The sequence below is a fragment of the Giraffa tippelskirchi genome, chromosome 9 (genome assembly GCF_054371585.1).
Source record: "Giraffa tippelskirchi isolate mGirTip1 chromosome 9, T2T-mGirTip1v1.2.pri, whole genome shotgun sequence".
Classification (NCBI taxonomy): Eukaryota; Metazoa; Chordata; class Mammalia; order Artiodactyla; family Giraffidae; genus Giraffa; species Giraffa tippelskirchi.
Genome location: NC_137283.1, coordinates 97,174,000 through 97,187,470, shown reverse-complemented (window position 1 = coordinate 97,187,470; position 13,471 = coordinate 97,174,000). Strand labels below are relative to the sequence as shown.

The following is a 13,471-nucleotide window of genomic DNA, read 5'->3' as shown; positions in this document are numbered from 1 at the left end:
GCTCAGAAAAGAGAGAGATGATATTACTTTTGTTCTAGGGTAGATAACATCCAAATTATATCTCAAATGTCAGTTGGGGATTTATTTAAAAAATTTTTGAACGCCATGTGAAATACTTTTAGGTTGCAGAGAACCTCTAAAGATTTTTGTGTTGGTGGATGAAATGTTCTGCTGCTGCTGCTAAGTCACTTCAGTCATGTCTGACTCTGTGCGACCCCATAGACGGCAGCCCACCAGGCTTCTCCGTCCCTGGGATTCTCCAGGCAAGAACACTGGAGTGGGTTGCCATTTCCTTCTCCAATGCATGAAAGTGAAAAGTGAAAGTGAAGTCGTTTAGTCGTGCCTGACTCTTCACGACCCCATGGACTGCAGCCTACCAGGCTCATCTGTCCATGAGATCTTCCAGGCAAGAGTACTGGAGTGGGTTGCCATTTCCTTCTCCATGGAATGTTCAAGAGAGTTAAATAATGCAAGAAAAATCTCTTTGAAAATGGTAAAATTTAATTTGGATATAAAGACTATTATTTTATCATGTATGATAGACATCCCCATTATGGATCACAGACTTGTCATGGTGAAGGAACTTGTGTAACTCAATGAAGCTATGAGCTGTGCTGTGCAGGGCCACCCAAGACAGACAGGTCATAATGAAGAGTTCTGACAAAATGTGGTTCATTGGAGGAGGGAATGAATAATCACTCCAGTATTTTTGCCATGAGAACCCCATGAACAGTATGAAAAGGCACAAAGATATGACACTGGAAGATGAGCCTCCCCCTCCCAGGTCAGAAGGTGTCCAGTGTGCTCCTAAGGAAGAGTGGAGGGCAATTACTAATAGCTCCAGAAAGAATGAACCAGCTGGGTGAAAGTGAAAACAATGCTCAGTTGTGGATGTGTCTGGTGGTGAAAGTAAAGTCTGATGCAGTAAAGAAAAATATTGCATAGGAACCTGGAATGTTAGGTCCATGAATCAAGGTAAATCAGATTGGTCAAACAGGAGATGGCAAGAGTGAACACTGACATTTTAGGAATCAGTGCACTAAAAGACGGGAATAGGCAAATTTAATTTAGATGACCATTATATCTACTACTGTGGGCAAGAATCCCTTATAAGAAGTGGAGTAGCCCTCAAAGTCAACAAAAGAGTCTGAAATGCAGTACTTGGGTGCAATCTCAAAAGCGACAGAATGATCTCTGTTCATTTCCAAGGCAAACCATTCAACGTCACAGTAATCCAAGTCTATGCCCTGACCACTAATGCCAAAGAAGCTGAAGTTGACCAGTTCTGTGAAGACCTACAAGACCTTCTAGAATTAACACCAAAAAAAAAAGATGTTCTTTTCGTCATAGGGGATTGGAATGCAAAAGTAGGAAGTCAAGAGATACCTGGAGTAGCAGGCAAGTTTGGCCTTGGAGTACAAAATGAAGCAGGGCAAAGGCTAACAGAGTTTTGCCAAGAGAACACACTGGTCATAACAAACACCCTTTTCCAACAACACAAGAGACTATTCTACACATGAACATCACCAGATGGTCAATACTGAAATCAGATTGATTATGTTCTTTGAAGACAAAGACGAAGAAGCTCTACACAGTCAGCAAAAACAAGACTAGGAGATGACTATGGCTCAGATCATGAGATTCTTAGTGCAAAATTCAGATTTAAATTGAAGAAAGTAGGGAAAATCACTAGGCAATTCAGGTATGACCTAAATCATATCCCTTATGATTATCTAGTGGAGGTGACAAATACACTCAAGGGATTAGATCTGGTAGAAAGAGTGCCTGAAGAATGAGGGTTCATAACATTGTGCAGGAGGCAGTGACCAAAACCATCCCAAAGAGAAAGAAATGCAAGAAGCAAAGTGGTTGACTTAGGAGGCTTTATAAATAGCTAAGGAAAGAAGAGAAGCAAAAGGCAAGGGAGAAAGCAAAAGGTATACCCAACTGCATGCAGAGTTCCGGAAAATAGAAAGGAGGGGTAAGAAGGCCTTCATAAATGAATAATGCAAAGAAGTAGAGGAAAACAATTGAATGGGAAAGAATAGAGATCTCTTCAAGAAAACTGGAAATGTCAAGGGGACATTCCATGCAAGGATAGGGATGATAAAAGACAGAAACAGGGAGGACTTAACAGAAGCAGAAGTGGCAAGAATGCACAGAAGAACTATACACAAAAGGTCTTAATGATAACCACCATGGAGTGGTCACTCACCTAGAGCTAGACATCCTGGAGTGGGAAGTCAAGTGGACCTTAGGAAGCATTACTGCAAACAAAACTAGTGGAGGTGATGGAATTCCAGCTGAGCTATTTCAAATCCTAAAAGATGATGCTGTTATAGTGTTGCACTCAATATGCCAGCAAATATGGACAACACAGCGGTGGCCACAGAACTGGAAAAGTTCGATTTTATTCCAATCTCAAAGAAGAGCAATGCTAAAGAATGTTCAAACTACCTTGCAATTGTGCTTATTTCACATGCTAGTAAGGTTATGCTCAAAATCTTTCAAGCTAGGCTTCAGCAATGTGTGAACCAAGAACTTCCAGATGTACAAACTGAGTTTAGAAAAGGCAGAGGAACCAAAGATCAAATTACTGAATCATAAAGAAAACAAAAGAATTTCAGAAAAGCATCTACTTCTGCTTCCTTGACTACACTAAAGCCTTTGACTATGTAGATCACAACAAACTGTGGAAAATTCTTAAAGAAATGGGAATACCAGACCACCTTACCTACTTCCTGAGAAACTTGTATGTGGGTCAAGAAGCAACAGTTAGAACTAGACATGGAACAACAGACTGGTTCCAAATTAAGAAAGAAGTATGACAAAATTTCTACTGTCATCTTGCTTATTTAGCTTCTATGTAGAGTGTGTTTGTGTGCTAGGTTGCTTCGGTCATGTCTGACTCTTCTCGACCCCATGGACTGCAACCTACCAGGCTCCTTTGTCCAGGAGATTCTCCAGGGAGAATACTGGAGTGGTTGTCATGCCCTTGTCCAGGGGATATTCACAACTCAGGAAACAAATGCACGGCTTTTGCGTTGCAAGCTAATTCTTTACTGCTGAGCCACTGGGAAAGCCTTCTGTGCAGGGTACATTATGTGAAATGGTGGGCTGTATGGAATTAAGATTGCCAGGAGAAATATCAATAACCTCAGATACACAGATGATACCACTCTAATGGCATAAAGAGAAGAGGAACTAAAGAGCTTCTTGATGAGGGTGAAAGATGAGAGTGAAGAAGTTGGCTTAAAACTCAATATTAAGAAAACTAGGATTCTGGCATCTGGTCTCATCACTTCATGGCAAATAGAAGGGGAAAAAGTGGAAGCAGTGACAAATTTTCTTTTCTTGGCCTCCAAAATCATTGCGGATGGTGACTGCAGCCATGAAATTAAAAGATGTTTGTTCCTTGGAAGAAAAGCTATGACTAACCTAGATAATATATTAAAAAGTAGACATCATTTTGTTGACAAAGGTCCATATAGTCAAATCTATAGTTTTTCCAGTAATCATGTATGAATGTGAGAACTGGACAATAGGAAGGCTGAGTGCCAACGAATTGATACTTTCTAACTGTGTTGCTGGAGAAGACTCTTGACAGTGCCTTGGACATTAAGGAGATCAAGCCAGTCAATGCTTAAGGAAATCAAGCCTGAATATTCATTGGAAGGACTGATGCTGAAGCTCCAATACTTTAGCTCTCTGATGCAAATAGCCAACTCATTGGAAAAGACCCTGATGCTAGGAATGATTGAAGCCCAAAAGAGAAGATGGCAGAGGATGAGATGGTTAGATAGCATCACCAACTCAAAAGACATATGAATTTGGACAAACTCCAGGAGACAGTGAAAGACAGGGGAGCCTGCAGCCTGGCGTGCTGCAGTCTATGGGCTCACAAAGAGTCAGGCATGACTTTACAACTGAACAACGCTAGGCATAATGTTACATGTCATATTATATTTATATTGTATCAGGTATATAATGTAATGATTTGTATATCATAAAGTACAAGAATTCAATGACTTATGGGGAAAATTCAGGTGGAAAACTTTAGTAATAGATAACATTTATTGAATGCCTAGTATCATCTGTGGTATCTTACATGTTGCAAGTGAGATTTATTACTCTCAATGGTAATGGAGGAAAATACAGTTTAGAAAGGTTGAGAAATTGCCCCAGGTTGTCACAAGGCTTTTAGTAGAGAGGGCCAAATTTGAACCCAGATCTGTCTGATTACAGAACATGTGCTGCTTCCACTTCATTGTATTATCATTTGTTTATTCAATCTATTTATGGAGAAGAAAAATATACAATGTATTAGGAGCTGAACAAGGTGCTGAGCTAAAAGACAAAAATAATCCTGTTTTCACATGGCCTAAAAAGTCAACGTGTATTTTCACTGAGCACCTAAAATGTACATGGCATTATGAGAAATGAAAAATATACTGAAATCTCTGCCCTCCAGTTGCTTCATTTATAAGTACATATACAACTACACAGGATTTCCTGGTAGCTCTGCTGGTAAGGAATCCATCTGCAATGCAAGAGACCCCAGTTCGATTCCTGGGTTCGTAAGTTCCCCTGGAGAAGGGATAAGCTATCCACTCCAGTATTCTTGGGCTTCCCTGGTGGCTCAGACAGTAAAGAAAAGAGCTGCAATGTGGGAAACCTGGGTTCAATCCCTGGGTTGGGAAGATCCCCTGGAGGAGGGCATGGCAACCCACTCTAGTATTCTTGCCTGAAGAACCCCCATGGACAGAGGAGCCTGGCAGGTTACAGTTCATAGGGTCACAAAGATTTGAACACAACTGAGCAACTAAACACACAGCACAGCACATACAGCTATACATATAAATTGTATACATGTAATAATTCAAATTTCAGTGCTAAGTAGATATTTTAACCAATAGGCACAAAACAAAAGTGTATAGGGTAGAAATCACAGTGCAATGGAAAGGCTGAGAAGGCTTTATGGCAGACATAGAGTGCTGCCAGACTGTGAAAGATGGAGAGGACCCAGAATGATAGGAGTGAAGAAGGCATTTTGAGCAGAATTGAAAATAAGAAGCAATGGCAGAAGTGCTGAAAAGCTTACTCTTGTACTAAAGAATAGTTTTAAAATGTTCTCAGCTATACTCAGTTTCATTATGGCCGATTGGGAGGTTTACATGGAAGAAAAACAGGGCACTGGACTAGAACAGTAAGGTGGGATCACATTGCAAAGAGCCCTGAATGCTAGGATAGGAGTTTAGATTTTTCAGAACTTTGAAGGATAAGTTGAGGACCCGAAATCTGCAATAATAGCCACTAAGGAACTTAGAATACATTCTTCATGATGAAAAGTGTGTTGTATAAACCCTAGCTTGCCTTCACTACTTTGAATAAATGCTAATATTACCCAAGCATCTTCCAAATAAATCCCTGCCATACCTACATCTTTCAAGTCACATCTCACAATCTCTTCACTTTCGACAAGCTATTCACAACCTGTACACACATCTAGTCTAATGGTACCTCTGGATGTGTTTTGTTAAGGTCACTGCTCTGCCTGGAAGGCCCTCATTCCTCAGCTGCATGACCCTGGTTCTGCTTCCTCTGAGACCTCGCTAAAGGCTCTGTTCTCCTAGATGCCTTCCCAGACTAACTTCCTTCCTTTGAGATCAGCTCCCGGCTTTGTATTCCTTGGCGGTATATCTGTAGGTATGTTATTTTGGCTTTACTTACGGTGTCTACCTGTTGTCTGTGTATTATCTTTGTCTTCCTTGGGGGTCCATGAATTTGTCTTCACTTTTCTAGTATTCTTGAATGCAATTAGCATATTGCTTTGAAAAGAGGCGAATACAGACAAACACCCTTGAACTCAGTTTTGTTTCTCTGAACTAGGTTATCTTTGGTTTGAAGATCACAATAATAACTAACAATAGTGAATCAAATTGAACCATCATTTATAATATTTTGGATCTGATCATAAAATAAGATTTAAAAATATTTCTACATCTAAAATTTCATTGTGGTTTGGCAAAATCTTTTTTTTTTTTCCCATTATGAACCCTATCTTAATTGGAAAGTTTAATGGAAACTTCACTGAGTCTTATCTGGAGATATTTATAGCTTCTTACCATTTATTTTCTAGCTTCCAGTTCATGTCAAGCAAAAAAGTATGCATTTTTTCTTTTATATTTGTAGCCTCTTTGAAAATAAGATGTTTGTCAATCATATGTTTTAAGGATCACTTTCCCTGATAACTCATTTAATTAAGGAAAGCATGCTGTAGAATGGAGAAGCCCACTGTCCCTGGACCTCCCCTTTCAAATGCAACTTTCACTCTAATAAAACTCCCATCATCCTACAGATCAGTATTTAAAATAGCACTCTATTTGATCTCTGTGTTTTCAGCGTCTCTACTACCCCAAGTAGCCTCCCTTTTCCTTCCTCATTCCTTTCCTTTCATCACGTTTATTTAATAGGTTCACAGAAGGGTTTCAAATTTTTAAAAGTATAATGAAGAAATCTCCATTTAGTATTGGCTTCATTCAGTTATTACTTGAAATATGTCAATATTGGCTTATTTATACGTGAATACATAGGTACTTACTAACTTGATGGAGTATTTTTATTCTTAGTATGCTTGCAATTATTTTCTATTTTGGTTTTATACATCGTAAAATTTTACAGTTAGAAAGGGCCTATTATGTACCTCATTTTAAAGAATTAAGTGAAACTAAGAGACTCATCTAAAGAGATGCAAAAAGCTTCGGCATTGAAATTGGCCCTTTCTTTACTAAAATATACAAAGACACACATGCATTTACACATGTGTTGATTACATTTCTGCTGTGTCTCAGGTCAGCATGGATTTGGAGCTCACAATGACATGCCTATGTCCTTTGAATTTATGACATGTCTGGTCCTTTGAATTTACATGTGTTAGGGAAGACAAATAGATGAAGCAATCAATTACAGTATACCTTGTTATACGAAATACATGTGCAAAGTGATATGGAAGTTTAGAAAGGATTTAGAGGAAGTACTTAGAGAATCAGTTATTTTAAAGTTCACCCAACATTCTTACAAATTGAGGATAAGAAAGCAAAAGCATTGGAAGCAGAGCATACATGAGTAAAAAAAGTGGAGGCATTACTACTTGTTCAAACAGTGGTGACTGATTTCATCTAGTGACATGTTGATGCACGAAGGGGAGGAAAGTGACTTGAATTTTAATGAGACATCAATAAATTTGATGTCATAGTCTCTTTATTTACATATGTGATACATAGACACATATATATGCATACCCATATTTATATATGTACACAAAATTATTTATTAATTATTAGATTTGTATAAGAGTTGTTCTAAATGACTTAAGAATGTCGATATTCACGCTACATAATAATCTTATAGAGTAGATACTATTATTATTTCTAGTTTGTAACTACGGAATCTGAGGCCCAGATTGTTTAAGTAGCTTAACCAAAATCACAAAGCCAGTAAGTGGCATAGCCTGACTTTATTCAAATGGTCTGACTGTAGAGTCCTTGTTGTATGTTTTTTTTAAGAATGCAAAAAATAATCAGTTGCCATTGTTCCTATATGTTAATTTTCAAGTAAAACACAGTTTAGCATTTAACACATTAGTTGCCTGAAAACTCTGTATGAAAGAAAAAATAATGTAAAGGTTAGACAAAACTCTGAATGGGAATGTGTTGGGTGAATATTCAGTAAATAGGTAAAATGAGTGTGGCCTACTCATTGAATCTTTGACTCAATATTCATAGACTCAGACAAATTAATATTTATCTGTATGTATAATTTTTGTTTTCTTTATATAAGAAAAATCAGAGCTGGCACAAAATGTAAAGGCGTCATTTAGTGGTTGGAAATTTAAAGTTTACCATGTGCATAAACATATTAGAAAGATATAAAATTAGTAACATTTTGATTCTGAAAAATAACCAATCTATAAGTAATTATGCAATTAATTTTTCTTCCAGAAAGTAGCCCACATAGACTTTGAGGAGTCAACAGTAGGAGGAACGTTAAAGATGTGTAGCTTCAGTGGGTTATATTAAGAAATGTGTGTAGTCACTTAGTCGTGTCCAATTCTTTGTGACCCCATGGACTGTAGCCTGCCTGACTCCTCTGTCCATGGGATTCTCCAGGCAAGAACACTGCAGTGGATTGCCATTTCCTTCTCCAGGGGATCTTCCTGACCCAGGGATCGAACTCAGGTCTCCTGCATTGCAGGCAGATTCTTTACCATCTGAGCTGTAGGGTTGCAGGCAGATTCTTTACCATCTGAGCTGTAGGGAAGTCCTGTATTAAGAAATGGAAGGAGCCGTAATGATTACTATTCTCTTTCCCTTTAGCTACCATGGCCATTCTTGAGTTAACCATTTACTATTTAGAGTTCCTATCTGGTCTCATTTTATCCAGGTTGCTTTATTTGACTGTTGTAAACAGTCTTCCTGGTTGAAAGCCTCCTTCTCATTAGACCCAACAGGAGCATCCGAGGATGTACATGGAATCACACTAACAGAGTGTTGAACATATTAATAGCCTAATGTCCATGACTCACAATCATGAATGGTTCATGTTAAAGAGCAACGGTATAACCCCATGTTGGTTAGTTTTCATAAGTTTATCTGATAAATGGCTCAGGGAGGATGAAAGTTCCAGGCAAGGATTTTAAGGGGAATGTATTTTAGTGAGCATCAGGAAGTGCTTAAATGTATTGCTATGTACTCTAGTGGAGGAGGACTATAAAACTACATCTGATCAGGTATTTGTATAAAATGTCACCTCCTCTATATCTGTATCTCCTCCCAGAATAATATACACATATCTCCTTACTATATCCTGTTTATTGCTTTGCAAAGGGCTGGGACTGATAAATATAAATTCTTCTTGATTTATATGGAAAAAGAGCTCTTTGTATTTTCCTGATGAGTGATAAAACACTAGCTGCCTGGCTTCTAGCCCTCCATTCAACACCAATAAACTAGATGGTATATTGATGGAGATTCCCACCCTCCCTGGTCTCATCTGCACAAAAGTATAACACTGTATCTTCTTCCTAGGACTGTTGTAATCATTAAATGACATGGCCAATGTATATTCTAGGAAAGTCTTGGTTTTTTCTGAGGTGCTTTGTTTTCTTGATTCTACTAACTGATAAAGAGTGCAGTGTAAGTGAGAAACAGCGCGGAAAATTAAAGCTGTGTGTATGTGTGCACAGGCTGCTTGTTTTTCACATTTAAAAGATAATATATTAGTAAAGGACTTAGCTTCACACACTGATTTTTTTTCCCCCCTCTACGGTCACAATGAATCGAGCCAGTTAATTCAAAGTGGGAGAATTAAACATCTTTTATGGACTTGAGTTATCACTTATTGACTCTACAGGAAGTATTAAGACATAGTTTCTAGTGGCATGAAACAAATGATAGATGAACAATGACAAAAGCAACAAATATTAGCATAACATCATTTCCAAAAGAGCTTTCGCAGGCTTTACCTTGCTGAATCCTCATAACTATCCTGGGAAGTAGAGGTTATTATTATTTCCATTCCATAAACAGGGAAATGGGCCAAAAGAGATAAACTTCCTCAGCATCACATAGTGAGAAAGAGACAGCTGTTACTTTGACCTAGGTCATCTGAAATCATATTCTGGTCTGTTCCCACTATACTGCATTTCATTCTCCCCAAAACAATTCTCTTAGGTAAAAAAAAAAAATCACCTACTCTTTTTTCTCCCTGATGATTCCCAGAGACAGTACTGAAGCTGTTAGGAATGAGACAAGCATCTCAGGGAGGACAAAAGCTGGAGATAATAGCACCATGGATAACATGACCAGAGTACTTGCTTCATATCAGACATTGTTATAAGGACTTTGCAAGTATAAATTCTTTTGGTGGATACAAAAACCCTGAATCCTGAGATACAGCATTCCTCTCCCTATCCAGACGCACCAAGATTAAATAGTCTGTTTATGCTTGCACAGTGAATTAGCTGAACATCTGAATTCACACCTTGGAGGCCTAGCTTCAGGGCCCATTGCATAATATTTACATTATGACTCTCCTACCAGCCTGGGTCAGATACACCCAAGGGCATTCCCAGCATCACAGTATAGGGGGAAGGCCAGATAGGCAGACAGAGCAGTTGTCCTAAATTTTAGGAGACTAGAGTAAAAGGAGAAAAGATATACATTGATCAGTGTTGAAAGACAGGAGGGCACAATGTTGAAAGATAAATGGGGAAGTCTAGCAAGGAAGAGTGGGTGAACCTATCCGTGATAGATGGGGAGCCTCAAGCAGTGGGCTTAGTTGTGCGGCTACCACGTGGCAGGAGTCTGGTTCCTAAGGACTCTGGGCAGAACTCCGTAGCACTAGCCAGCATCTGAGAAAGACAGAGGAACCAAATGATAGGCCTCACTTGGCTAGATCGTGGAAGAGTAAACGAGGGACCTAGGAAGGGATTTTTGCAAGGTTGTGTCTTATAATAAGAAAAACACAAAAGTAAACAAAACAGTACAGAGCCTCGGGCACAAAATTGGAACAGGAAGACCAGTATGGATTTATATGTCAGAGCCCTTGCATGGATGGAGACCACCACAAGGCAAGCAAAATGGGCTCTGGATATGGGATAGTCTGCCTCAGAAATGTAGATCCAGGGGAGAACCTAAGGGCAGCTCATCTTTGAACTCCTCAATCACTTTGGAATGAATAAGATGAAATATCCTCAGTATTACTGGGGAGAAGGGCTTCTTCACCTATGAAGTTAAATTCAGATTGCAGGGCAAAGATGAGCCAGCAGGTGATGGAGGAAAAGGCTATAGCTGCAAGGTTAGGTGTCTGAAGCTCAGCTTAGACGCCACCTCCTCTCAAACGTTTTCTTAGATCCCCAAAGCCGATTTTATTAATTCTCTTTGTAATAACTTTGCAGTCCAGGAACTCTTACTGATTTGTACTATGTAATTAGCTTTTTTCTTTTCGTCTCCATTTTAGAAGTGTGGTAGAGGATTGAGCTATTCGAACCCCTCAATTTATTGTCACCTAATCATCAGCAAACTACAGAAGCTGATCTTATCTTACTTATGTATTTATCTAATTTCTTTTAACAGTCTCCATTCCCATGCCTTTCCCCACTAAAGGCCATCATTTATATGTGTTTCCATATATCCATTTTATTTGTATGGTAAATGGACATTGTTGTTCTGTGTGTGTGTGTATCTTAATGTACATGTATGTTGTTATAGATTTTTTAGTTTCTTCTCTTTAACTTATTCAGCATTGTGTGTTTTTAAGGTGCATCATGTTATTTGTTCAAACTAGTTCCTTGCTTCTAACTGTGGCAAAACATTCCATAGTACTTCCATGGGAGTTTCCATGGAGCCTATAGTGCCTCCATGTGCGCATGCTCAGTCACCATCAGTCATGTCTCTTTGTGACCCTATGAGGTGTAAGCCCACCAGGCTCCTCTGTTCAGAAGATTCTCAAGGCAAGAATGCGGGAGTGGGTTGCCATGCCCTCATCCAGGGGATCTTCCCGACCCAGGGATCAAACCTGCATCTCCTGCATTGCAGGTGGATTCTTTACCACTGAGCCAGGAGGGAAGCCCATATTGCCTCTAATTCATTGCTAAATTATTAAGAGGTTAGATGAACCTTTTTCTCTAGAAGAGATAACAGGAGAAAGATTGCTCACTCATGACAATTTGATTACAGATTACCTAACTGCTCTCCAGAACGGTATGCTTTTCAATTCACGTGACTGCCTAGGTTACATATTTCTTGAGGGCACAGCATGTCTTACTCACTTTTGTTTCCACACTGCCTAGCTCAGTGTAGAGGAAGTGATTAGTGAATATTCATTGAGTACATGAATGGGACTGTATAGGCCAGTCTGTTTCATTTCCGAAGGCAAATAGCATGGTGGGCTATAAATGAGACCCATATATATCAATTTGCCTAAATGGTGAGTCCTTTACTAGTTTACCAGGGAAGGGAAAAAAAATTACTGTTTAAAGGCTGCCAGAACTTAGGGACTCGGTGTCCTGTCTTTGAACTGCTGTTTCCGCAGAGGAGTGGAAGTCCTTTCCATTATTTTGAGTGAAAAAAAGGACATGCTCTGTTGGGCTTCCCATAATTGTTCCGAGAGCCAGCAAGTGGGACTTCGCAAACCTCTTCTCCCAGAAATCAACATTGTTTCCTCTCTCACTCTACCGTCCGGTTTAAAAAAAAAAGTTCCTGTTTGTGATGAACAGAGGGCAGATTCTCCGTGGGAATATTCGTAAAGAATTAACATCCTTGTCGGAACAATGTCACAGTGTCATGTAGCACGTTTTACCTTCCACATAGGGTCCCTGTGTGGAATGTGTGCAGCCTTGGATAGTCATTAGGGGATGACAGACTTATGGCAACATCAGGGTCAATGTCAGACCAGTTGGAAGATGAACACTGGTGGCTGTTTAAAATAAAATGACATAGCTTCCTGGCATGAAATCAAAGCTACAGTGATGAGTAGCGTTATTGCTTAAGACAAATTCAAGTACTCCCAAGCTTTAGTCTATCCTGTAAAACAATCCAGTTCAAAGCATGTATGTATTTTCCAATTATCTATGCCTAGAAAAAAATTAGACTAAAGTCAATATAATAAAATCCATTATTTGTTGTAACATCGAATTTTTAAATTTCTTACCATGCTCATATCTCTTATAACACTGGAAGTTTTTGCTTTATTTTAGTGCATAAACTATGTTATATATATATTTTTCCTGAAGCAGAAAGAAAAAAATGTTTAATAATAAAATGATAATAGTCTGATAAGAGGATGGAGAAAATATAGCATCTACAATTGAACATTTTTGTTTGGTGCTGTGATCCTGAGACCACCTGAGAATCTGGGAACCTGTGTTCTAGAAGTGGCATTGCTAAGTGATGGGTGGTCTTAGACTTTGTGTCTCTGCACAGGGCTTCTGCCTCTGTAGTGCAGACGATACACTGGGCAATACTAAAATCTATTTTGTGGATTTGCTAAAGCCCTGGAGACTTTATCATATCTTGCCTGTTGCCTATGAGATAGACTGGGTCAAACTCAATGTTTGACCAAGAATGTTGCATTAGCATTTAAGTTACAGTGATCTCCAGAAAAGGATGGGGAGTTTTAGCTTTCCCATCAAACCCAACAGGGCATATTTTCCAAAGAGAGTGTGTAACATACAGCAAAAATGAAAACACACTTACCCCTGTGTAACAATGGGCACAATTAACCTTACAAAGGATAGTTTTCCCAAAATATATACAGTTGACCTGTAAATAACAGAGGGGCAGGAGGTTAGTGGTACCAATCCTCAGCTCAGTCAAAAAATCCACATATAACTTACAGTTTGCCCTCCATGTGTGCAGTTCCTCCTTAACTGCAGTTCCACATCCTCAGGTTCAACCAGCCACAGAAATTA

The 13,471-nt window shown here is 39.0% G+C and overlaps 1 pseudogene; it reads left to right on the top strand.

The window, feature by feature from the left end:
* The first annotated feature begins 725 nt into the window (after positions 1 to 725).
* LOC145521898 (protein CFDP2-like) lies at positions 726 to 11,038 on the top strand (annotated as a pseudogene).
* The last annotated feature ends 2,433 nt before the right edge of the window (positions 11,039 to 13,471 follow it).